Source organism: Podarcis filfolensis (assembly GCF_964270895.1).
Source record: "Podarcis filfolensis genome assembly, chromosome: 2".
NCBI classification, from domain to species: Eukaryota; Metazoa; Chordata; class Lepidosauria; order Squamata; family Lacertidae; genus Podarcis; species Podarcis filfolensis.
This window is the reverse complement of record NC_139605.1, coordinates 123,482,767-123,507,997: the sequence shown is the minus strand read 5'-3', so window position 1 is coordinate 123,507,997 and position 25,231 is coordinate 123,482,767. Positions and strand designations below refer to the sequence as shown.

The following is a 25,231-nucleotide window of genomic DNA, read 5'->3' as shown; positions in this document are numbered from 1 at the left end:
GTATGCAAACATACATATTAAGGGGAAAGGATGCATTGGGGGAATGTTGTACTTTCCAAAATATGAGATGAACTACAATGCTGGTATCCTTTGAAATTCACACTTCTCCAAATTTTGCCATGCAGCTCTCCAACTTGATAATGAGTGCAAAAAAGCAGTATTGAGGAAAACAATGTGCAAAATGCATCATGTTAGCAAAATCTTCTTGCAAACATGGCGAAATGACATGCAAAAATACTCACATTAGGGCAGGGATGGGGAAGCTGTGGGTCTTCCAGGTATTGTTGGAACTACAGCTCCCATCATCCATGGCCTTTGGGACCTATTAAGTATGATTACAGATGACATGGGACAATTAGGATTTTAAAATGCGTAGCCCCATTTTTGCTTGTGAATTATGTGGCCAGATCCAGGCTGTGTCTAAACTGATTCTTATTGCTCTGACCACAAAATGTTGTTGTGCTGCTTTCCCCTATAAGCTCTGCACAATCACCCATCCAGAAACTGAATATTGTTGAGGGTGTTTAAGAGGCAGCTATTCTATTTTTTACTAAAGAGATGTCCGCTATAGTTTCTCCTTCTATCAATGCCCTAGCTTTGGATAGTTGCAGAGATGGCTTTGGTTGGCTGGTGCTGTGGCCAAAATATCACAAGACAGGGAGCTATACTACCTTCCATTTTAGCAGCTAGAAAGGCGTGGTGCATATTGGCTCATTGGTTCAGGAACTTAGAGAAGTGTGGAACAGGGAATGAGAAGGTTTTATACAACCTAAACATTTGAAAATTGCTTTAAAATCTATACTGGAGGTTCTGTAGAGCTGAAATTGATTTAGCAAAAATTATTACTTTGAGCATATTGGACTCCACATTGTTTGTATAGAAATATAATATAATATACATAATTTATTATTTATACCCCGCCCATCTGGCTGGGTTTCCCGGATGGATGCTCTGAATGTCGTGTTGAGGCATACGGTGAGGGCTTGTTCAGTGATACATTCCTTATGTCCTGAAGTTGTAACTCGCATCAATTTTGTACTGATGAAGTTAGGCTCTGAGGCCAGGGCATGTGCGTGATGTCAGGAGGCCACACACACTGGGCGCCCATAAACTGGGGCCCAAGTCTGCTCCCCTGCCTCCCACCTGCTGCTTCAGCTTCTGCCTCTGATTCTGGACTTCTCTCTGCCACAGATTCTCCCAGCTCACTAAGCCCCATTACCTCTTCAGCTTCTGCCACCTCCTCCTTCCAGTCTTCTCCCTCTTCTGCCTCTGACCACTCATTGTCGTCCCACCATCACTCCCCAGCCTCTGAGCCTTCTTCCCTTGGGGGCTCCCCAGCCTGTTCCTCCCACTATTCCTCTGTGTCCAGCCAGTCCATGAGAGCTAGTATCTACCCTCAATAAATCACACCTATCTATCTTCTATTCAAACAAGCAAAAGTCATTATCAAAATTCAGGGACACATTCTGGCCAGGCAGAAACACCCAAGGAGGGTGTGAAGCAAGTCCCATCTGGGATGTGGCTTTGGAAGAGGTTGTGTGGCTGTGGAGGGTATACAGCCTGGGGAGAGCTCCCAGGGCCAGCTTGAGAGGCCACATTTGGCCCCTAAGCCAGAGCTTCCCTACCCCTGGAATACAGGATGGAGCAGGCCAAGTCAAGTCTTGTTTACGGCAGTCCTAAGCTAGGCACACTCAGCCCATTATGTGCAGCAGTGAGCAAGACTGGAACAAACTTGAGCTGCTGCCCCCACTGCTTGCTGGAATCTTTGCTACTTTTCCTTTTTTTGTTATTTTATTGCCTGGTTGCCAGACAGAATTGGACTCTCAACATGTTTGGCAGCTACATGGCTCACAACCAATGAAATGATCCACATCTCTCAGAAAGTGGACTTGTGTCAGTCCCACCCTCTGCCTGAGACAGCTGGCCGTACCGCTCTGATAGCTTTTCATTTGGCAGGTTTTTGGTTGATCTGCTTTTCCTTGTCAGAAAGGTGGGAGGATGGAGTGGGGCTGTTGAGACAGGCAGGAAGTGTGTGCAGGTGTCTGACTTTCCAAAAGCTGAACAAGTGGGGCCTCAGGACCAATTTGGAGGCTCTCTTGGCATTCAGAGGGGTGCCTTTTAATGTGTGGGTACTGAGCGGGGAGTGAAAGTCACAAGTAGTAATAATAAGTTGTGTAATGTTTTTCAGGGATTTTTCAAAAAACTGGACCCTAGACCTCAAGACCTCAAATACTGACCCTGGGTGTGTCGGGCGGGGGGGGGGGGCAGAGAGAGAAGCATATGCAGATCCAGCTATTGCATTTGCTGCTGCATCGCATGAGCTACAAGAGACATTTCCATCTGTGGTGTCTTGAGTACCAAACAGTACTCTGGAAACACTGCAGGACAAGATGGGTGGTAGACAAAGACCTGGGAATCCGAGTCTCGGTGGGAGAGGGGTGTGTGACTTGCAGTGAGGGGGGTCACAATCTTCCCCGCTTGCACATTGAAGCCCTCACCATCCCTCACTGCCTTCCCCTTGAAAGTGACAACCATTCCAAGAGCAAAATGGCTGGGAGGGAGGAGTTGATGGAAGGTGGCGGGAATGTATGAAGGGGGAGGATTAAGCACCCCCCACCAGCAACTTCTCACTCCCTTCCTCACTTGGCAGCCATTTGTCCTGAGCCCAGTGTACTGTATTTCCACTTCCAGCAGGAGGTGCTCTCCTTCCATAACTGGCACCACACAAAGCCAGCATGATGGAAATTGTTTTATAGAATTGTAGAGTTGGAAGGGGTCCCAAGGGCCATCTAGTCCAACCCCTGTGATGCAGGCATCTCAACACATGGTCTCCCATCCAATTTGAAACCATACCTAGCCCTGCTTAGCTTTGCAAATTTGCTAGCATTTTTCTTGCTACGCCACTGATGAGACTGTTGTCTCAAATTGGTGGCCGGCGGGGGGTGGAGGCTGCCATGAATACATTTTACGCTGAGATCTCATAAAGAATCTCAACAGTGTCTGTCTTATCCATGGTGAAACAGCTTGAACTCGGCACTTCAGATTCCAAAAGTGGATAGTGCTTTCTTACTGCTAATACCTCTTGTGTCATTTCTAAAGAAGGGTGCTTTAATTTGAAGCAGGAGGGTGTGGGGGGCATCATTTTAACTTTGGGCTTCTGTGCTGCCCCAGACTCTCAAGCTGCGATCTCAGTTCTTGAAGGCATTTTCCTTCTCCTCTATGCTGTCTCAGCCACAGGGACGCTCAGTATCAGAAGATTGGAAGTGAAATGTTTCTCACTCCCCCATCTGCAAAGGGAGAAAGACACCATGCGGCCGGCGGGGGTGGGAATTGTTGTGGGCAACACAAGAGGCAATAATATGTGTGTGTGAACATGAAGTGAGGGCATGTCTAGCAACTGCAATATACTACTTATATTTATGAGATGCTTTGTAAAAATAAATCCCCTGGGCAGTGTACAAATAAAAAGAGAGCAAACATGGGACCATAATGCAGTGAAACCACAGTAAGGCTAAGAGGCAACTGGAATAAAAACCCAAGCACCATAAAACACTGTATACAGCCCAGAACTAAACCAGGAGTAGGTGGTGGACCAGCTGTGTTAGCCACAACAGCTGCTTGGCTCAGCGAGGAGATCATCTGCTTTGCATGCAGCAAGTCCTGGGTTCAATCCCCAGCATCTCCAGGTTGGGCTGGGAATGCCCTCAGTCTGAAACCCTGGAAAGCCACTGCCAGTCAGTGTAGACAGTACTGAGCATGAGGGTCCTACTTGGCACAAGGATCTGGCAACTCCACCTGACCTGATTTGGATGGGTCTTGAGTCAAATCAAGTAATTAATTAAGACGAAGGGCTTGTGGCAGTCCCATGGATTCTTTGCTGCCCATGACCTGTTGCAAATGCTGAGCTAGTGGCTTGCTCAGCACCCGAGTCCCCTTCTGCGGGTATATTGATCCTCTTAAAGTCTACCAGTTTTATACTGGTTTCACTGTTATGGCTTCACACTACAGAATCCCGGAAAGTGCAGTTTTTCGGGGGGAGGGGGGTCGTAACTCAGTGGTAGAGCAGCTGCCTTGCATGCAGATGGTCCCAAGTTCTCTGCCTGCCGTCTCAAGGTAGAACTGGGAGAGAAACAGGCCTGAAATTGCAGAGAGCCTCGGCCAGTCCATGTAGATAGTAGATGGGTTGGTGGCCTTCCTATATTCCAAAATCCACTCAAATCACACCATGTGATGTTTTCCACAGCAGAAGCTGTGGAAGCTCAGGATCAGTGACCTGGGTCTGCACTAAGAAACAGCCTAGATGGTCTCTGGCCTCTTCAGCAGCCTCAGCTTTTGTAGCTGGAGTCAGTCAGGGCCCCTCCCTCCCAGGGAAAGGCACATGGGGGGTCAGGAGAACCCCTGTGGGGGGAGGAAGGGGATCATTCATGCACCATAGTGTGACGTTGAATTCCCCTCACTGAATCATTTCCCCACACCTGCTACGTGATCTTTTTATCCAAAGATGTCAAGGATTGTACTTGAGAGCTCTGGTCTCTTCAACTTTGCGTACAAGCCAAGTGTTGAATAAATGCTATAACATCTTTTAATCTTGCAGAATTTAGCCATCCAAGTGGGTGGATTTATTGATTTATTTTCTTGCGGCCCATGGAGTAAGCCTTGACTTTTCACATTGTACCCAGTCGATCACTGCTTCGTGGCAAAGATTGTGCAATTCCACGTAGTCCTTTAAATTCCTTTCTGGGATATTTTCAATGTTACCTCAGTGAAACATTATGTGAAAGTGCAAGATCAGTTTATATAAAGCGAGCACAAACTTTGGCGAGAAGTGACTACTCAGGAGCTGGTGCTCCTCGTCAGTTCTTGGAAGAAATCTTTTGGAGGAGACTGAAGTGTTGGTAGTTGCTTTGGCTCCTCCAAATGAAAGATGCAGACCAGATTAAATATCCACATATTTATTGGATGAAGTGTTTGCTTCCAAGGTCATGGACATGTTGAGCTGTTCTTCTGCAGTTCTTGAGCTGTTTAACTCACTTTGTGCGGCAGAAGGGATACAGAGCTGTGGGAGATAGAAAGGGTGGAAGAGCTCTGATGGGCTTATAGGTTGGGATGCAGCCAACCTGTCAGAGTTTGTCTCAGGGCCAGCCCTACTATTAGACAGAGTGAGATGACTGCAACAGACGGCTGGTTTTGGGTTCCAAGAAAGGGCAGCAAGTTGTTATTTGTCCATCATCATCATCATCATCATCATCATCATCATCATCATCATCACAATATTATCTTTTCCAATGTGTGAGATGGATGTTGTTGTTTTGGACACTTAACACAACCTGGGCATGACAGTGCTGGTTTTACACTTGTTGTGTGTCCTCAGTATCTGGCAGTCAGGGGTATACAAACTTTGGATGTGGAAATTCCACTTGGCTCTCATAGCTGATAGTTATTGATAGACCTCCCCTCCTCCACAGATTTGTGAAATAAATCTTTTTAAAGATAACTAACTATGTCATTTTTCAAAAGTGAGTGGAATGGGTCTTACTCTTAGGTAATTGTGTGGGATTACAACCTTATCCCGTGGTTGTCTCCAGATCTTGTGTCAGTGAGTTCCATATGTTTGTATGTGTGTGCTTGTGAAAAAAATACTTCCTCCTGTCAATTTTCATTGGATGGGCCTAAAGAGAACTGCATGCTATACTGCTAAGGGTATCACTTTGCCTGGGGAGATCCACGTTCAAATCCCTGTTCAGTGGTGAATGTTGGTCAATAACACTAAGTCAGCTATAGTATTGCTGTGCAGAGGAAGTGGGAGAGAAGGACTGTATATAATGTATGTACTGCCTTGAGCTCCTCAAAGGAAAAGACAGAGGTGCAATAAAATAAATAAATATACTGGGGTGGGGTGTGTGCCTGCCTCTCTTTATACTATTCATAATTTTATAAATCCCTATCATGTGCTCCCCTTAGGCTTCAGTTCTGTGCACACTAACCTGTGAATAAGTCCCACTGAACTCAATGGTCCTGCCTCTGAGTAGAACGACCACCTATCAGGTTTGTGGTAGCAGCAGATTCCCTGTATTGACAGGGCGTCGGACTGAATGACCTTTTAGGTCTTCTCTAACTCAGTGATTGCATTATTTTCTCCTTAAACAAAGGAACCCCACATGCCTTTGCTTTGTTTCATATGACAGCTCGTCCAAGACCTTGAAGCCAGGGGTATTCCTCCTATAGCATCTGATTAAAGTTTCAGGCTGGTTCACATATAGAGCCGCCATGTGAAAGGATGACTTTCAAGTGTGAATGAGCCATTGCAGATGGAAAACCACAGAGGCATCGTTGGCATCACCCCATGCCAACCTCAAGCAAACCCTTTTTCAGCTCAATCGCTTTACACCTTCAGCTGTCAGTCACCATCAAGGATTGAGTAATCTGGTGACTGTGAAGCAGCACCCTCTTTCATTTCTCGCTCTCCCTGCTGCCCCCAGAAGCTGGATAACCTCCTAATAGGGTCAGTTTCCTTATGCACAAATAGCGCTGAAAACATGCTGAAATTATCTGTCATATCTGTTCATTTACTTTTTACTTTTTATTTACTTAGAAATATTCAAGCTGAGAAGCAGGCAGCAGGCAGGCACTGTCAATCTTTGATGTATTTATGCAATTATTTATTTCATAAAACATATATACCACTAGAAAACCTCAAAGCAGTTTACAAACAGAATAAAGCAGCAATATTATTATTAAAAAAACCAAACTTTTTTTTGGGGGGGGGTGTGTGAATGAGGATCCAACAATAAACTAAAACCACATTGGCATTCTAAATATCTGGGTAGGCTTGGCAAAACAAAAATGCTTTTAGCAAAGGCTGCAAAGAGTACAGTGAAGGCGTCTACCTGATGTCAATACTACCAGTTCCCCTTGAAACCCTCTTCCTCTGGTCTCCTTTCTTACCAGCCAGGCACACATCTCTGTCTCTTAAAAAACCCCTGTCCCCTTCAGCTCTGCCCCCAAGCAGGTGGAGGAGTCTCTCTCTCTCTCTGTGTGTGGTGCAGTCTCCAGCAGCCACCAGGGGCCAGGCATCAATGGTAACTGACAAAGCACACGTGGGACCTGCAACAAAATGTGGCAGCAGGGGGCGCTTCTATTCATTGTTCCAGCCAGCCAGCCGACTCCATTCCACCCCCACCCTATTCTTTATTTCCACACATGCAAACCCCAATATCATCCAACAATGTCTGTCCTCACTGGGCTGTTGGGGATGTGTGTGCTCCTTTCCGCAGTTCTATCCCTCAAAAGATTTTTTTTCCACTTGGAACTCCTGCAAGCTTGGGCATAGCCAGGAATTTTGTTAGGGGGGCAGAACCTCAGCTAGCTATGTCTTTTTACTGATTTGGGGGTGGGGCAGCAGCCCCTCCCGCCCCCCCCTGACTACGCCCGTGCCTGCAAGTCTGCTGGTGCTTCTTCTGCTGGGTGGTGGTACATGAGCAAGTGGCAACTTTCAGCATACCCAACTCTCCCCTTTCATAGATGAATTTGCTTGAAATGTGGTGGGATAGAGGAGCCCTGTAGGGGCTAATGTAAGCCCCCTTCCCCACAACTACTTATTTTTAGACATCCTGATTTATGGGTAACCATTTCAGACCAACTATATTATTGATTTTGATTTTGAAACAACAACAATAATATGGTTATATGGTTGCATCCTGCCTTGTTATTTTCAAAGGAAATACATAATTTCCAGTTGACATCTGCAAACTCATCTGATTCAGCACAGAGCCTTCTGCTGAGTCGCTGGGTATTCTGCGAAGGAAGCAGCACCCAGCGGGTCACGGCAGAAAGCGAACATGACTGAGGGGTCACAGAGCGAGTCAGTTTTTTCCCCTTACGTAGAGGAAAGAAGAATGCTTTCTGTCTCAGAAACCGTAGAAGAAAACCACTGAATATATTTTTTTAACTACAAGTTTGAATGTGTGGTTAATAAAATTCATTTTTATTCATAATGTATTAGGCTGTTTTTTGCTACTTTGAAGTGCATTTTGAAGTCTTCTCCACCGTTCAGAAGATGTCATTGACATAGTATTACTATTCCCATTCTCTTTTTTCCATTATTACTTTAAATAGCAGTAAATGTGCTAGAGCTCCACCCTTTACATATCTCATTTCTGTATTAAATAGTTTCATGTGAACTACATTGTAGAGAAGCCATTCGAAATCCACTGCTTAGTTCAGCAAACCAATCTTTATTTCAAGGTTTTTATTCTGCAAAGTTTGAACTTGTCAAGTGTTATCTTGTGTTGTGTGTCCTACCTACTGACGCAGTGCTATGTTTCAGGGATGAGGGACCTGTGACCTTCCAGGTTTTTCTGGACTAGAACTCGTGCTGCGCTGGGTGACGCTGGTCAGGGCAGACAGGAATCCAATGACTGGACGGCCACAGGTTCTCTCCCTGCTCTTTTGGAACAGAGTTAGCATTAAAGTGGTGCTTCCATGCGGCCCTTATTATTCAAAGAGGAGAAAGGGTTCTCTCTCAGGCAATATTTGCTGGCTGTTGATGATAGCAGATGAAAACCAGTATCCAGTGAGGTCCAGTGCTTCATTTTTCTGCAGAAAAAAAATCTGTTTTGTGAGTTCATTAGTAGCACTGAATCGATGCCAACTGCAAATAACTAGGCAAGCTTGATGCCACCTACAGTTGTTAGGCTAACTTTTGGCTATGTTGTCTACATGCGAGTAAAATAGTCAGGTAAAGTAGATCACTCTCTAAGGCAGGTATCCAGAACCTGAAGCCTGTTTGGGACTACAACTCCCATCATCCTTGACTATTGGCCAGGGCTGACAGGAGTTGGAGCCCGGCAACCTTTATATATAAATTCATTAAATAATACAGTGGTACTTCGGGTTACATACGCTTCAGATTACATACGCTTCAGGTTACACACTCTACTAACCCAGAAATAGTGCTTCAGGTTAAGAACTTTGCTTCAGGATAAGAACAGAAATCTTGCAGCAGCAGCACGGTGGCAGCAGGAGGCCCCATTAGCTAAAGTGGTGCTTCAGGTTAAGAACAGTTTCAGGTTAAGAACGGACCTCCAGAACGAATTAAGTACTTAACCTGAGGTACCATTGTACTACTATGCCCTTTTATAATTGTGTTTTTTGGGGGAGCTATTGGGTTGTTTTTATTTTTATTCTGTATTTTGTGGTTTTATATCTTGATTTTATTCTGTTAACCACCTTGAGACCCCTGGGTACCTTATCCCTAATTTGCACAGGAAACTTTTCTTCCATTCAAAATTTTCAGTGTCAGTGGTTTGTCTCGCCTAAAACTATATTGGAAGGCACTTTGATTCAAAGCCTAGTTTTGTCAGTCTGTCAAAGCTGCTGAAAGATTTCTGGTGAGAGAGGATTGTCTTTTTCTTTTGCATTGTGGGCGGAAGAGGTTGCTTTAGGGCTAGACTTTCCTGTGTGCTTGACTCCATACCCCTGCAGTCCTTGCTCAGGATGTTATTGTTGTTGGCATACGTTTGCATTGAGAGACAATGGAGTGCGCCTCCAGAGGTGAAGTGTGCCCTTCAATTTCCATCCCACCAATTAATTAGAGTGGGGATCATAAGGGCTAGTGACTTAATCTACATATGAACGTTATTATGGTTTGCCTTCTTGAAGAAACAGAATTGAAGAGTTGGAAGGGACCATGAGGGTCGTCTCATCCAACCCCCTGCAAGGCAGGAATCTCAGCGAGATCATACATGTTACCTTAAATTTAAAGCATGGTTGATGCCAACCCACACCTCTTGTTTGCATATTGTGGCAGTGCCTAGTTCAGGGGTGGGGAGCCTGTGTCCCTCCAAATGCCATTGGACTCCAGTTCCCATCATCCTCAGTCAGCGTGGCTTAATAGTCAGGGATGATGGGAGCTGTAGTTCAGCACCAATTGGAGGGCCACCAGTTCCCCACTCTTGGTCTAGTCAAAGCAGCACCTATCTGCACCCAAAAATGGCAGCCAGTGAAGCAGGAGAGGACTGCAGTGACATCACATTGCACAGCTGCTGCACTGACATGTTTTTGGGGCCAACAGAGTTTGCTTGTGCTGTGTCAGTCATGACGGAGGTAGCACATAGTTTGGCCTTTAGTTTTGGCAAGTAAAGCTAAGAAATGGTTAAAGGGGTTGAAAACGTTTAGATATTGAGCAGAGCTTACAAGAATGCAAATAACAGCTTAAAGGATTTTGTATAAATGTTTTTGATAGCTACATTTTTACAGCTTGTGTATTTTCATTTATCTGTTTTGGTTATTTTTAAGTATCTGGCAAGGGGAAGAGGGAGCCCATAAAGTGTAGCGAATAATCCGTTGCTGGACTGGTGCCAAGGAAGCTGGTGAGCCTCTCAGACTCAAAACTCACAGCTTAATTGGCAGGCAAATTTTAAGCTGCAATTAAAGCTTTAGCTGATTCATCTACCAATTAAACGGATCCAAAGTTTGTAACACTAGAAAAACAGATGGATGTTTAGCCAAAGATTACATGCTTAAAGTAGGGCAATAGGGATCATAGCCAAGTCTTGGCTTTCCCCCCAGATTACAAATATTATAAATTCATAAATGAGGCTCATAAATTGCAGTGTTTTCTCCATGACCATCTAACACATCGTCCTGAAATTTCAGAAAATGTTTCAATATCTAACCAGCTATTCATTGCTCTAAGGTGCCAACAAGCCAGTGCTGATGGGCTCCTGGATTCTGGGCTTCAGAATGTTTCTGTCATTTCTACTTTATTGTTACATTGCTCTGTTTATTCATTTCCCGGGAGACAGGCACTGTCAAGCCCTCTTGGCAGAGGCTGGAGAAACAAATGATTTGAGAGATGTGAAATGCCATTTGCACAGCTGTGATAAATATGCTACCTATAGGGCAGGGGTTGCCAATGTGGTTTCTCTCCAGATGTTGGTGGAGTCCAACTCTCCTCACCCCTCACCGTTGGCCATGCTGGCTGAGGCTGATGAGAGGGGTAGCCTGGCAGCATATGGAGACCAAGGTTGGGAAAGGCAGCTATAGAGTATCTCACCATGCCAAAATAGAAATTTCTTTTTGACGATAGGACTCTGTGGTATTTTTATAGTTTCCTGCTTCTGCAGATTTAAGCTGTGTTTCTTTTTTTATTATTGGAATGACTAGAGGTTAAACAATACAATTGTCATTAGAATCTAGTGGGGCATTGAGGAAGTTGCGTAGCAGCCTCCTTCAGAGGCGTTCCTGCATCTGGCCAGCCCACTGCCTTGAAAGAGGCTGGTAAATGGATGCAATGCCAGTCATAGGTAGGACCATGTCAAGAGCGAGCCAGCAGTAAATCACACCCTGAAAGTTAGCGTTAACTCCTTATTAGAAAAAACATGATCAACAGAGGAGTACCACAGCCCTAATGAGCACAGCAACTCATCTCTGGCAGGTCTTGCCCCCATGAGGCAGTTGCAGAGACTCCCCACAGCTGTCTTCATCAGCCAGAATCATCTCTGCCTCTTGGCCTCCCTCTTCTCCTCCTTCAGCTCCTGCCTCTGATTCTGGGCTTCTCTCTGCCACAGACTCTCCCAGCTCACTAAGCCCTGTTACCTCTTCAGCTTCTGACACCTCCTCCCCTATGTCTGAGTCTTCTTCCCTTGGTTGTTCCCCAGCTGCTTCCTCCCACAATTTCTCTGCATCCAGCCAGCCCTTACATCCTATCCATTTGAAGAGATCCCACAGATTGTGGCGGAAGCAGTTTGTATCCTTAAGTCTGCTCCAAAAGGTATGGCCTTGGGGGGCCAGTGATAAAAGTACCATAGCTGTAACCATATCTACCTGTATAACTTCATCAACAATGCCAAGTAGCCTTTTTCTCCAAGCGTATTTGCTGCTGTTTGTTTCCCCTCTTTTCTGTGGTTGCAGCATCTTTGTTGCTGTTTTTCTTGTAAGGGCTTGTTCCTATTTTGCATAAAGAATCTATCATAGGAAAATGTAAATAGATACACTGCACAGCAAAGGCAAAAAAGGGACTGATCCTGGCCACAGAAGATCATGTAAGCAACCCCTGCATCATGTAGCAACCATTATGACGTCACAGTCTCCTGCTGTTAAGTCATCTGGCATAGTTGTAAAGATACGACTGAGGAGCCCAATTTAAAGCAAACAGCCCATACATTTCCTGATAAGTTGCTGTTTTTTGTGTAACCAATTGGATTTGGTTTGTCAGGGATGGGGAACCTTATTCAGTCTGAGGGCCGCATTGCCTTGTGGACAACCTTGCAGGGGCCGCATGCCAGTGAAAGACGAAGCTAGAGGCAAAAATGGGTGGAGCAACAGGTGCGACTCCAAACTTTGCACCATAAGCTACGTTCCACCCACGCAAAAGCCGGAGGTTTCTACGCACACCCCTTTCCACCCAGGCAAGCAAGAGGCATCAAGAGGAATGCCTCCTGCACTCGTCACCTCACTGTGTGGGGCAGATACATTCATCCTCTTCTGGTGCAGCAGCTAAATCAAAGAAACAATCCAAAATCACCAATGGGAGGGTGCAAGAGGGTGCTTTTCAGTGCTGCTGAAAATGGTCAACGAAGCATGCACACCATGCACCCACCTGGGCTTCGGTCTCATCTGACCCCAGAGACAGGGCCGGCTGAGTAGGTTTTGCAGCTTGAGGCAAAACTGAAAATGCCTTCTCTCCCCCCTCCCCCCCCGTTGCCCCCTTCTCCCCCACAGCCCTCCTCCTCCTCTGCAGCTGCTGCTGCCTGACACAACTGAAGGTGGCCAGGGAATAAATGGATGCCAGAGAAGAGTGGGCAGTGTTGTGTGGCAGGCAGCGGCAGCAGCGGAGAAGGAGGCCAACAAGTGCAAGGGGGGGTGGATTTGCCACCTCTCCCAGCTGTCCAGAGTTTGCCTCACCATGCTTCATGGTTGGGCCATCCCTGCCCAGAAATAACCTACTAATGAAACAATCATTGGCATTTTCATGGGTGTGGCCACCACAGGTTTTGTTGGCTCTGGTTCATCTTGCTGGCCCTGACCTGGAGTGTGGCTGAAACAGAGGTGAGTGTCCCAGTCCAAGGGCCTGGGAGCTCCTGGGGTGGGAGTGCATTGAAGGCACCGGGAGTTCAGATGAGAGAGACGGGGTTAGGTTGCTCCGCATCTCTTTCCAGTTATGGGGCGTGTTTTTCACTTAATTTGGCAGCTCCACCTGCAGCTTTCCTTGGCTCTGCACCTTATATGTGTGTGTTTTCTATACTGGGAGAGGTCCACAGCCATCGCAATCCCTGAGAAGCAGAGGATGTGTTGGAAATCCAGTATTTGCTTTGCATGCCTTTCCACCAACATTTCATATCATACGTGTCAGGACTCGTCAAGGTGCTCCTGAATGAACCTCTATTTAAATTTCCCATGACCAGGAAGTGGGACAAATGCATCTGAGAAAGCAGAGGACGCATTGGAAAATCAATCCACCTCTCCTCTCCTCACCCTTTCTTACCACCCCTTCTTTTGGCTCTGCCAGTTTATGCCTGAGAAATTATTTATCACATTCCCCGCCCCCAATTTTCCTCCAAGGAGTTTCAGGCATGACATAAAACTTTAAGCTGTTTTACTCTCACAAAAACCTTATGAGACAGAAGAAGCTGAGGGCCCTCCCAATCAGTCATGCATTACCTCAAAGTCCCCCTTTCCCCAAGTTCCTGTACAAGTTTTGAGGGGATAAATGAAGTTGAAGAAGAAGAAGAAGAAGAAGAAGAAGAAGGAGGAGGAGGAGGAGGAGGAGGAGGAGGAGGAGGAGGAGGAGGAGAAGGAGAAGGAGAAGGAGAAGGAGAAGGAGAAGGAGAAGGAGAAGGAGAAACCAATTGCAGAATTTTATCTGCAAATGTGTGTAGTCTGTGCTTTAATTTGGCACCTGGTTTGACCTTCACTATGAGTATAGGGGTAATTTTAGATTTCAGGACATGAAGGGTATGTGATGACTTTTTTTGTCATTTTCTAGATTCACTCATCAAGTTAAGGACGGTTAGCAGCACTTGGAAGAAGGCTGTTATTCTGCCTAGGTCCATGCTTCAGTAAACCAGTTAGCCTAGAAGGGCTCAGGAAGCTGGTCAGTGGTCAAGGCAGTTGCAGACCCCTCAGCAGCAGCCAGTTTGTTTCACTTGTATGCTGCCATTTCCCATCTGGCTCACGGTGGCATTCCAATTGCTCATTCTCAGACTGGTTTAGACGCAAGTGATTTTTTGCATCCTGCTTCTGCTCTGTTGCTGTTTGCCAGAATTTGTGGTTTTATAATCACATTTTCCTATTTTCAAGGAGGGGGGGAAGCAGGGAAAAAGAGAACATTTTTTAAAAACTGCATCCTGTTGCCGTGGGAAGGAGCTGCTTGAGTACCAGGGGAAAAGGTGACAGCAACAGACGTGTCTGGATGCTGGTGCCAAAAGAATCAGCGCCAAAGGCCAAAAAATAAACCTGATGTCCTTTCCTTGCCTTCTCCCTTTCGCATGGGCACACAGTGCCCACTGGGAACAACTGCTTTTAAAGCAAGCATTTACACTGGCCTTCTCCAATCTGGTGCCATGCAGATGTCGCCGGACTACAACCCCCATCATCCCTAACTGGCTGGAACTGATGGGAGTTGTAGTGCAGCATCCAGAGCAGGAGGAGCTGATGTGGTGCTTTTTGGGGTGCCCTGCAGAGATGTCAGCTCCAGCCAGCATGGCCAGTGGCAAGGGATGGTGTCGTCCAGCAAAATCCGGGGTCACCACATTGGCTGACTCTGATCCAGAGGGTGCCAGGATGGAGAAGGTTGATTTATAGAGAGTTGGAGACAGCCAGACCCTCCCCCTTCCTACACCCCCTGTCCTACTCTCTCCATAATGGGATTGGAGTTCAGCCTGTCTGGTTGGGGTGCGACCCATGGCCAAGGGCCATGAGGGAACTGGGGCAGCAGCACCAGGAATTGGATCTCCAGTTCCATCATGCTTCAGCTCAGCTGTGACAGGAAAGGCTTGTGCAAACTGGTTAGCAATCTTCATTGTGTCTTGCCTCACAGCAATCCTGTGAGGTGGAACACTATTTTTCCTTTAAAAAATAATGGCATAATGAATAAGACACAATGGCTTCCTCAAGTAAATTTGCCGGCGGTAGATTTGTGATCTTGGACCTCCCACATTATTGGCCAGTGCTCTGTTGGATGCATTCATGCTGCCCCCAACTACTACACTGGATAAATGCATCTCCTTTGCCACCAATGTGCTGAGATATAAGCCAGATTTTATCATTAGAGCTACATTGTATTTTTTGAGGTTTGATTTTCCCTTTGGAAAATGATGCTTTGGATCACAGGGGGAGTTTTGTTCTAAACCCACCAGCAGCAGGGAGGAAAATCACCTTTTCCTGTGAAATGGTATTCCTCCCTTGCCAAGAAAGTGGGAGAATTGGGCTGCACATAGCACTAGTGACGGCCTCCTTTAAAGCATCTTCCATTGCTTTCTAGAAGTCCAATCTACAGCAATACAGTGGTACCTCAGGTTACAGACGCTTCAGGTTATAGACTCCGCTAACCCAGAAATAGTACCTCGGGTTAAGAACTTTGCTTCAGGATGAGAACAGAAATCATGCTCCGGTGGTGCGGCAGCAGCAGGAGGCCCCATTAGCTAAAGTGGTGCTTCAGGTTAAGAACAGTTTCAGGTTAAGAACGGACCTCTGGAACGAATTAAGTACTTAACCCGAGGTACCACTCTACTAGAGTGTGGCAGGATCAGCTACCCATACTGCTGCTTCAGTCTCCTTTAAAGGAGACACACCCCTTGCTCTTGTGCTCATCGAAAAGGTGACAAATATGGGGAGGGGGTCCCCTGCCAGGATGCAAACTGGAGACCTCCTTACACACACATATTTCAGATCAGCCGTGCTTATGGAATGGGAGAAAATATTCCATTCCGCTCACGGATGGAGAATTCCACTCTCAGAATTCCATTCACAAAAGGAGAATTCTGCTTGCAGGAGAATTCCACTCCTCCTGTTCACAGATTGGATGGAACCCTTGGACCCCAACCGACAATGTGCTGCAGCTGAAACTTCCATTTGCCTCCTGATCCAGTCTGTACCTTGCTGATGTCAGCAAAATATTTCTGGGAATCTGGCTGAGTCTTCGTGCTGCACATCTAGAACAAAGTTTGTTCACAGATGGGTTTTGTGTTGCAAATTAAGTGCGCTGAAAAGTCCCAGGCTCCGTGTGCGTGTGAACCCCGTGGCTGCCAAACACACCCAGCCCTGCCCTGCCCTGCGTCCCTGCTCAGCAGAAGCGTGGCTTTCCCAGCTTCACTGGTGCAGTCTTGTGCAAGGCAGGGCATGAAACCGCTGGTCTGATTCCTCTCCTGAACCATGCATCAGCAGATAATAATAATTAAGAAGACAGAGGAAGATAGAGAACACCAGCTGTTCCTAAGCATCCCAGCACTCGAGTCAGCAGGTTGTGGGCTGCCCACCAGTCTGACAGATCAACTTCTTTTCCTGAGCCGGGTGAGGAAAGCAACCCCCATGCTGGGGAACAGTCAAAAGCTGTACTGTAATAATAGAACAAGTGGGAAAACTGCTGGCAAGGAGTGTTGAACAAATATGCTTATTTCCTCGCCCCTTTTCAGGAACACCCCTGATTTGTAGCTTTTCAAAGTCCTTGGGCCATGAAGCTCACTTCACCAGTTGCAAGCTCTTTAGCCTACCTTGCAGGTTTGTTGTGAAGATGCCATGGAAACACCCTTGTGGGCACTGCCCTTAGTTCCTTGGAGGAAGGGCAAGATGCAAGTGTGATTAATAAGTGGGGGGGGACACACGTGCAATTTCATAAATAAATGTGCTGTTGAAGATGGTTCGGAAGAGGACTTGGAATTGCTCAGTTGGTAGAGCAGGAGGCTCTTAATCTCAGGGTTCTGGGTTTGAGCCCTACGTGAGGCAAAGGATTCCTTCATTGCAGGGAGTGGGACTAGATGACAGTTGTGGTGGCCCCTTCCAACTCTACAGTTCTGTGATTCTATGATTCTGGTGTGAAGTGAGACTTGCCTGTCTCCTGATGCCTGGGAAATGAATATATGCACAGCCTACATTGTTACATTGATTGCTGTAGTTGCCAGTAGGCTTCCGAGCCCACATCTGTTGTTACTAAAAGTTCTTCATAGCGCAGATCCTGCACATTTCACACTGTAATCTTATGAATGTCTATTCAAAAGTAATGTATACCCAGAGTTCAGAGTGTGTGTCTTAGATGCTGCTTCTCCCACTAGCAATTATGGCTGGTCATTTATTCAGGCCCTGCTTCAAGGCCCAGCTCCTTATGAGATGCAAGCTATCATGGCCACAAGAAGGCTGTGTAGTGGTTAGAGGGCTGGACTAGGGTTGGAGAATCTTGGGTTCAAATCCTCTCCTGAACCATGTAGCCTGACGTACCCTCACAGGGTTGTTGTGAAGATACAATGGTGCCTGTGCAGAACCGTGTCTGAATACTTAGAAGAAAAGTGAAGGGTGTGGATTTAATAAGGAAGAAATAAATACGTCAGTTGCCCCCAGGATGTGGAATGTCTGTGCCCCAGAAGTTAATAGTTCCTCCTGCTTCTTTGGCTTGTAAGCAGAGTTTGTAAGGCACATCTTTTCCATCCTGCCTTCAGTCCTGCTGGCTGGTCTTTGAAGATTTTTCAGAGTTATTTCTCTTGGATTTTATCGTTAGTTTAAATGTGCCTTAACATTTATTTCTTGTAAGCTGCCTTGAGCCTTGGAAAGGTGGCATAGAAATATTGTAAATATATATACATATAAATATTATTTTTTCCCTGGGTTACTCTTGGAAAGTCCCTGGTTCTCAACACATGCTGGGGCTATGTCTAATGATAAACTTCTGGAGACTTTTGTGGTGTCTGCAGGGCACTGATCCAGTAGTGGCATCCTGGGATTCTGGTTCAGCCCCCTCACAAAAACTGGAGATCTGGAGGTTCCTTGTAGAAAAGCTTTGTTTGTTAACTTAATCCAGTTCAGACTTTGAAACTCTACACACTAAGCCCCCTCCCCAAGAATTCTGGGGACTGCAGTTTGTTAAGGGTGCTGTGAATTGTAGCTCTGTGAGGAGGTAAACTATAGTTCCCATAATTCCTTTTGGGGTGTCGGCAGGGCTGTGATTTAAAGTTATGCTGTGCACACAAAGGAAAAAATCAGTCCTGTAACCTTGCTTCTTCCAAGATTTGTAGCAAGCTATACGTGGGGAATGTGGTTGGTCAATGCATGCGAATGGGTCTCTGCCTGCGATTAGGGATAGGCAATGTAGTCTCCTCCGGATCGCGTTGGCCTGCCTAAGGATGCCAGCTGCATGGATGAGGGAAAGTCACGGGAGGCATCTCTTACTATGAGGAATTTAGCTGACCTATATCTTTCTCTTTTATCTCTTTTATCTGGCAATCTTCCTGGTGCTTTAATAACATCAACCAGGAACTGTTCTCCTTCATAAGTGGAGGTGCAAAGTGGCAGAGCTGAGGAGTGTATCTTCACAGGTTGACTAGCCCTGCAAATATGGTTCAGATCATGCAAACTGAGTACAGTAGGGTTATACTATGTATAGCAGGGGTTGGCAAAGTTTTTGTGGCTTGGGCCAGTTCACGGTCCCGCAGACACCGCGGTGGGCCAGAGTGCACACACATGCACACATGTGCAAACACTATTTCTGGTGCTCCTTCTGGCACGGAGGAGGTGTGCACAGCTTCCCATTGGCTGCAGGAGTCCCCGCTCTGCTCCGCACCAGTTTAGCATGATGCACGGGAGCTGACCGAGCAGGCAGCAGGGGTTCATGGGCCGGTTAAACGACCCCCACGGGCCGCTTGTGGCCCATGGGCCTTAGGTTGCCGACCCCTGATTTATAGCCTGAATAATACCTTGGTAAATATTCCAAAGTAAATTTGTACATGTGTGTGAAGGTCATCCTGGTGATGGATCTGGTGATTGGCTCTGCTGCCTGACCCACCATCTTTTTTTGCACCTGACTCCTCCCACAAGCCACTATTTTGAACTGTGGTTTGCCTCTAGCTCAGTTGTTCTTAACCTTTCTGAGGGTCACACAGACCCCTTTCAGAATCAGATGAGGGGTATGGACCCTCTCCACAGAAAAATGCCCATAAACATATTTTAGCATCCATCTGTCTTGACAATGGAAGAGTGTGCCACTGGGGGTAAAGTCACTGTAATTGTTGGAGAGTTACAGTTCCTGCTGTGGCTGTAGAGACCGATACAGGGGAGACATGTTTTATTGCAGCTGGAGCAGATGAAGGTATCCGGTTTCAGATGCACCATGACATTTCTTCTCTCTGTTCTCCTCCTAGTGGTCTTTTGTCCTCTGGTCACTGCTGTGGATGTACGACCTAAATGTCTGTCTCCAGGCACTGTGGTCATCTGCAAGGGATTCCCACATGGTGGGGTTGGTGTTGCCAGCCTTTGTGTCACAGTTTCAGCCATCTTTGTAACACAGAGTTGATCTGCCAATGGGCCTGGTGCCTGAGGCCAGTTCCCCATCAAGCAGATCCTTGGAGATCCTGCCATCTTCCATTCTGTGTACATGACCCAACCAGTGTAGATGTTGCAGAGACAGAAGTGCAGACATGTGGGCTTGGGAGAGCACATCTTTGTTTGAGACTCTGTCCTGCAATGTGATGCCCTAAATCTCCCAGTGTGGTGTAGTGGTTAAGAGCGGTAGTCTCGTAATCTGGGGAACCGGGTTCGCGTCTCCGCTCCTCCACATGCAGCTGCTGGGTGACCTTGGGCCAGTCACACTTCTCTGAAGTCTCTCAGCCCCACTCACCTCACAGAGTGTTTCTTGTGGGGGAGGAAGGGAAAGGAGAATGTTAGCCGCTTTGAGACTCCTGAAGGGGAGTGAAAGGCGGGATATCAAATCCAAACTCATACAAAAGCTTTTGTATGAGGTTCTTTGTATTTGTTTCCTCCTGAAGCAAATCCATGGACCCCTGCATCTAGTTGGTGGACCTTGGAATCCTTTTTTAAAAAAAAATAATAATAATTTTTATTGAATGATTTTATGTTACAAAAAACAATACAGCCATACTACCACTGAATATAATTAAGAAATAAAAATTACATACATCGATATTTAGTTTATTTGTTATTTACCGTCTTATTTCCTCCCAAACATTGCATACAACAACACTCATGTGTAGACACCCACATACCCACACCCGCACACAAAATGATAATAATGAAAGTAAATGTTTTCCCCCTTTTATCTTCCAAAATCTTTTCTTCAACTTTGACTTCCTGTCAAGTCCCTTTGCATATATTTTATCTTACATTTGAATGTATACAAAACAATAAACCTTTCTATATAATTTTTCTAATACATTCTGAAAACATAATAAATCCTTAATTGTTGTCCACCTCCTTTTAGTTCCTTTATCACTCGAATGCTAGCACGGAGTCAAAACTATTATTGTAGTTTTGAACATGTAATGGTTCTAGGGGTTGCTCGTGCGTAAGTTGCCGCCACTCCTGGCTAGGTTACCTGGTTGAACCCTTTCTGTCTGGACAGCCTCTAGCTTCGTGGCTGTCTCAGTCGCTGGCAGAATCCGTCAGTGGGCGTTTCTTGAACTTCTTCCAGCAAAGAAGTTCTTTGACGTCAAGTCTCCTCTTACTCTCCCTGCGCGGAAGTCTTCTGCGCAGGGAGGGTGTGGGCAGCGGAGTACCCGTACTCTCTCCGCTGGTCTCCGGCGAGGAGTCTTGGAGCCTCCTCTCCGATTCCCCCATCTGCCCCCCTTCTCCACTGGTGTTACGCTGATTTCCTTCCCCAGCAGATGGGCTGCCTCTCTCCCTACTGGGACCCTCTCCGGCATCCCTCTGGAGCCTTCCCTCTGCCTCTAGCTCCGATGGCAATTCTCTGACAGAACATATCTTCTACAACCATCCCATTTTCCCGCAAATTTTTGCTTTGAGTTTCCTCTGAGTTTACTAGTCAGTTGAGCCGTCTCCACCAATTCCTGTAATTTTATTTGCCAATCTGTTATTTTTGGAGCCTCGTGGACCTTGGAATCCTAGTAAAATCAATGAATCAATCAAAGTAGATCCTGCAAGCCTGAAATCTGTCCACAGCTGCCTTATACCATACCTCATTAGGTTCAGTTTTCCAAGGCTTTGCTGACTGAAGAGCCAATCTGTGGATCCATTTTACATCATCATTGACTGAGACTGACACCATAGCCTGGTTGCAGCAGCACCTACAGTATTATTATTATTATTATTATTATTATTATTATTATTATTATTATTTGAATTTATATACCACCCTACACCCGGGGTCTCAGGGGGATTCACAGAATAGAAACACTGATTGCCCATTCATCCTCTTCCTGACTGAAGGAGGGCACGCTCCCCAGGCCTGCCCCCTACTTTGGTCTTAATCCAAGGGCAGAACTGGGTGCCAGCAAGCACATATTTCCCAACTGGACCGCCTCTTCTTTTCTCTTCATTTGCATCCCTCCTGTGGGTTGCAGCCTGGAGATTGCGCAATGCACTGGGGTGAATCACTTCTATTTTTCCGGATGCTTTCTTTTGCAATCGCGCTGTGAGCAAGGAAGGACTCGGATCTCAGCTCTTCCCCCAGCAGCGCCTTCCTTCCCCAGCTGGCGTTCTAAAAATGGCTTCCCCAAGCAGCCTTCCTTTGAGGTGTGGCGAGGAACCCAGTTCTCGTGCCTTTCGAGGAGAGAAGAGGAACTCCACGCTTTGGAAACCTCTCACCAGAATAAACTGGTTTGGGTTCCAAAAATAACTTGTGGTGGTGCCCTGACAATGCATAGGGTGGAGAGTGGTTTTGTGGAGCAACGTCCTTCCTTCTCCACCAAGGGTTTAGATGCCAGAGTCACAGCAGTGAGCAATTGTGTTGCTCATGGGCTCAAGAATGCTATTTTGTTGGTTTGTAATTTATATAGTACCTTTCATCCACAGATCACAGGATGGTTCACAACATAGATAACACAAAATATGTAATAAAACAAAACAAACCAATAACCCCACTTCCCTCACATTGAGCCAAGTTACAGGGAACCAGGCAGAGGGCCTTCTTGGTAGTGGCACCCACCCTGTGGAACACCCTCCCACCAGATGTCAAAGAGAAAAACAACTACCAGACTTTTAGAAGACATCTGAAGGCAGCCCTGTTTAGGGAAGCTTTTAATGTTTAATAGACATTATAGACATATATTTTAATATTTTGTTGGAAGCCACCCAGAGTGGCTAGGGAAACCCAGCAAGATGGGCGGGGTATAAATTATTATTATTATTATGATGATGATGATGATGATGATGATGATGATGATGATGAATGTTACTCAGTCAAACGCCTGGTTGAGGATAAATGTTTTCGCCTGATGCCTAAAAATATGTAATGAAGATTTCTAATGAAGGCACCCGATGAGCCTTCCTGGGGAGATCATTCCACAAATGGGGAGCTACCACAGAAAAGGCCCGTTCTTGTGCTTCCACCCTCTGGACCTCTCATGGAGGAGGCCCACGAAGAAGGGCCCAGTGGATGATCCCGACATCAGGGTAGGTTCATAAGGGGAGAGGTTTGAGCTATTGTGGTCCTGAGCCATTTAAGGCCTTGTAGGTCAAAACCAGCACTTTGAATTGGGTCCAGAATTGGCAGGCAGTGCAGTTGGGCCACGATCCGTAATATGCTTAAACTGTCTTGAGCATATAGCTGAAGTTTCCAAACCCTCTTCAGAAGCAGCTGTCTGTTTAATGTGTTACAGGAATCTAAACTAGAGGTTGCCAGAGCACAGATGCTGTAAGTTAGGCCATCCCTGTCCAGATAGGGGTGCAGCTGAGTCCTGCCAAGGATTACGGGTAGATGTTCTGCGACCTCATTTCCTGGGAATACTCCTGTGCCAGGCACCACAGGGAGGCACTTAACCAGCCAGGTTTCCCCTTGCATTAAGTTACAGCAAGCCCAAGCTATTTATTTTGTTAAATGTCCATCCTGCCCTTCCAAGAGTCCAGCACAATGGTGCCCCGTGGCACAGCTTTGGTGGACGTTATCGAGCCAGCAGGAGGCCAGAGCCAGTAACAGGAAGAGCCACCTAAGGCTCATTTACACTGTACACTTACACCACTGTAAACAATCATGGCTTCCCCCAAAGAATCCTGGCAACTGCGACCTGTTTAGGGGGCTGAGAGTTGCTAGGAGAGCCCTTTTCCTCTCCCAGAGCTGCAGTTCCCAGAGTTGCCTGGGAAAAGGGAACGGCCATGCTGGGAATTGTAGCTTTGTGGGGGAAATAAGGGTCTGGGGCAGGGGGGAAGCCATGACTGTTACAGTGGTACAGTACTGCTTTAAATGTATGGTACAGATGTGGCCTAGTTTTGTCCCTGTCCTCTTCATGCTGAGTTCTGCAAGGGACAATGGCAAGACTGAGGCTGCCGCAGAGGAAACTGACAGGCAATGCCACTCCCAGAACTGGTCGTAAGAGAGGAGACAGGCAGATGGGTGGTGGTGGCTGAGGGCAGGTTGAGGTTGGTGGGGCAGTGCCCTGCTTGTTCTGATGGAGCAGCATCAGAGGCAGATTAGGGGAGTGCTACTGGTTGACCCACCCTGGGCACTGAGACGAGAGTGCACAGCAGTTGGTGCCACAACAGTGACTTGAATGGAGTGCGAGAGGCAGGGGGAGCCCAGGACGCAGCTGAAGTTTGAAAGCCCAAAGTACGCCACTAGCAGCTCCCCAGGCTCAGTGTGAAGAACATGGTCGATCACTCCCACCACTACCACTTTCCACTTTATGCTCTTCACACTGTGCCAGCCAAGCCCCAAAGGCCTTCCAAAGGTCTTTTGCCAGGGGTGAGTAGTGCCAGGGTCACAGGGGCATGCAGGTGGGCACAGTTCAAAGATGGAGATAACTCTTCATTAGCAAAAACACAACCTCCACAGACTTGGTTGAGTGTCAGGCCTAAGGAGCAGAGCACCTCATTCCCAGTGGCCTTCCTCCATGAAAATCAGTTGCCAAGACTGAACATCCCTGCCTCCTCACAACAGGCTATGTCTCCTCCTTTCCAGGGCTTTCCCCAAGCAATTGGAGATTGCGCCTGCCTGCAACCAACCTCTCCTCCGCACTTTTCATACTACTTCTGGTTCTGGGAGACAAGCGGAGAGGGGAGCTTGTTGCAGCAAGAGGGGGAAACACCTGTGACTCTTCACCAGCCTGACTCCTCTCTGCCTCTTGGCCTCCCTCATCCCACTCTCCTGCTTGAGCTTCTGCCTCTGATTCTGGACTTCTGTCTGCCACAGACTCTCCCAGCTCACTAAGCCCCATTACCTCTTCAGCTTCTGCCACCTCCTCCTTCCAGTCTTCTCCCTCTTCTGCCTCTGACCATTCATTGTCGTCCCACCATCACTCCCCAGCCTCTGAGCCTTCTTCCCTTGGGGGCTCCCCAGCTGGTTCCTCCCACTATTCCTCTGCGTCCAACCAGTCCATGACATCCAGAGACAAAGGTGGGTGGAGCAACTAATGTGAATTTTCCTTGTGTACAGTAGGCCAGTTCCTACACATGCTCACACCCTCTTTATCTTCCACCAAGGCAAGCAAGAGGCACTATCAGGATTCAGGAGCACATTCCAGCTGCAAAAACTTGGAGAGGTGAAGCAGGGTGAGGGAAGGGGAGAGTTCTAAGAGCCAGCTCTAGAGGCCCGGGGGGGGGGGGGGCTGCATTCAGACCTTGGACCCAAGGTTCCCCACCCCTACAACATGCAGGCTCTTACCACACGGGATCTGAAGGCACAAGGTGGTACAGCAACTGTGATGAAGCTCAGCTGGTCCAGATCTGGCCCATGTGGGGATAGGAGATTGCATGGGAACCCCCTGTCCATTGCCCTGCCTGGAGTTCCACAGAGGAAAGATGGGATAGAGAGATGTACTCAATAAATAATTATGGGGAGAGCTTCTCCTGTTAAGTTTTTGTATGTCACACCACTGTGAACTGCACATGCGATCCTGTCAGGAGGAGGATAAAAAGTTGGCAGTCCTAGTCAAGGGAGCTTGCTCTGAACCTCAGTGTGATTGTTGTGTGTTTCTACCTTGGTTATTTATGAGTGCGGCTTCCAAGGCTGGGGGGGGGGGGCACATCCACATTCGACCTTTTGCTAGAGTGTGGCTCTGGTAAACGGGGATAATTTGCACAGGTGGGGAAAATCATTCACTTGTCCTGACACTGTGGG

The 25,231-nt window shown here is 46.9% G+C and overlaps 1 protein-coding gene and 2 long non-coding RNA genes across 8 annotated transcripts in view; 2 read left to right on the top strand and 1 right to left on the bottom strand.

Annotated features, from left to right (window-relative positions):
* The window catches only part of HDAC7 (histone deacetylase 7), a 174,192-nt gene that overhangs the window by 29,873 nt on the left and 119,088 nt on the right, over positions 1–25,231 (top strand). The gene's annotated exons all lie outside the window — the stretch shown is intronic.
* On the bottom strand, positions 4,937–12,529 carry LOC310756149. 3 transcript variants are annotated; one of them, XR_014544720.1, is made up of 3 exons: positions 11,827–12,518; positions 6,888–7,104; positions 4,937–5,056 (listed from the first exon to the last, which is right to left on the bottom strand). It is a non-coding gene; the product is annotated as an uncharacterized lncRNA (long non-coding RNA). The 3 variants fall into 3 exon arrangements; XR_014544718.1 differs by lacking the exon at positions 4,937–5,056 and having other exon boundaries at positions 6,764–7,104; positions 11,827–12,529; XR_014544719.1 differs by lacking the exons at positions 4,937–5,056; positions 6,888–7,104 and adding an exon at positions 8,221–8,595 and having other exon boundaries at positions 11,827–12,529.
* On the top strand, positions 16,033–16,858 carry LOC310756152. The gene is made up of 2 exons (XR_014544726.1): positions 16,033–16,512; positions 16,635–16,858. It is a non-coding gene; the product is annotated as an uncharacterized lncRNA (long non-coding RNA).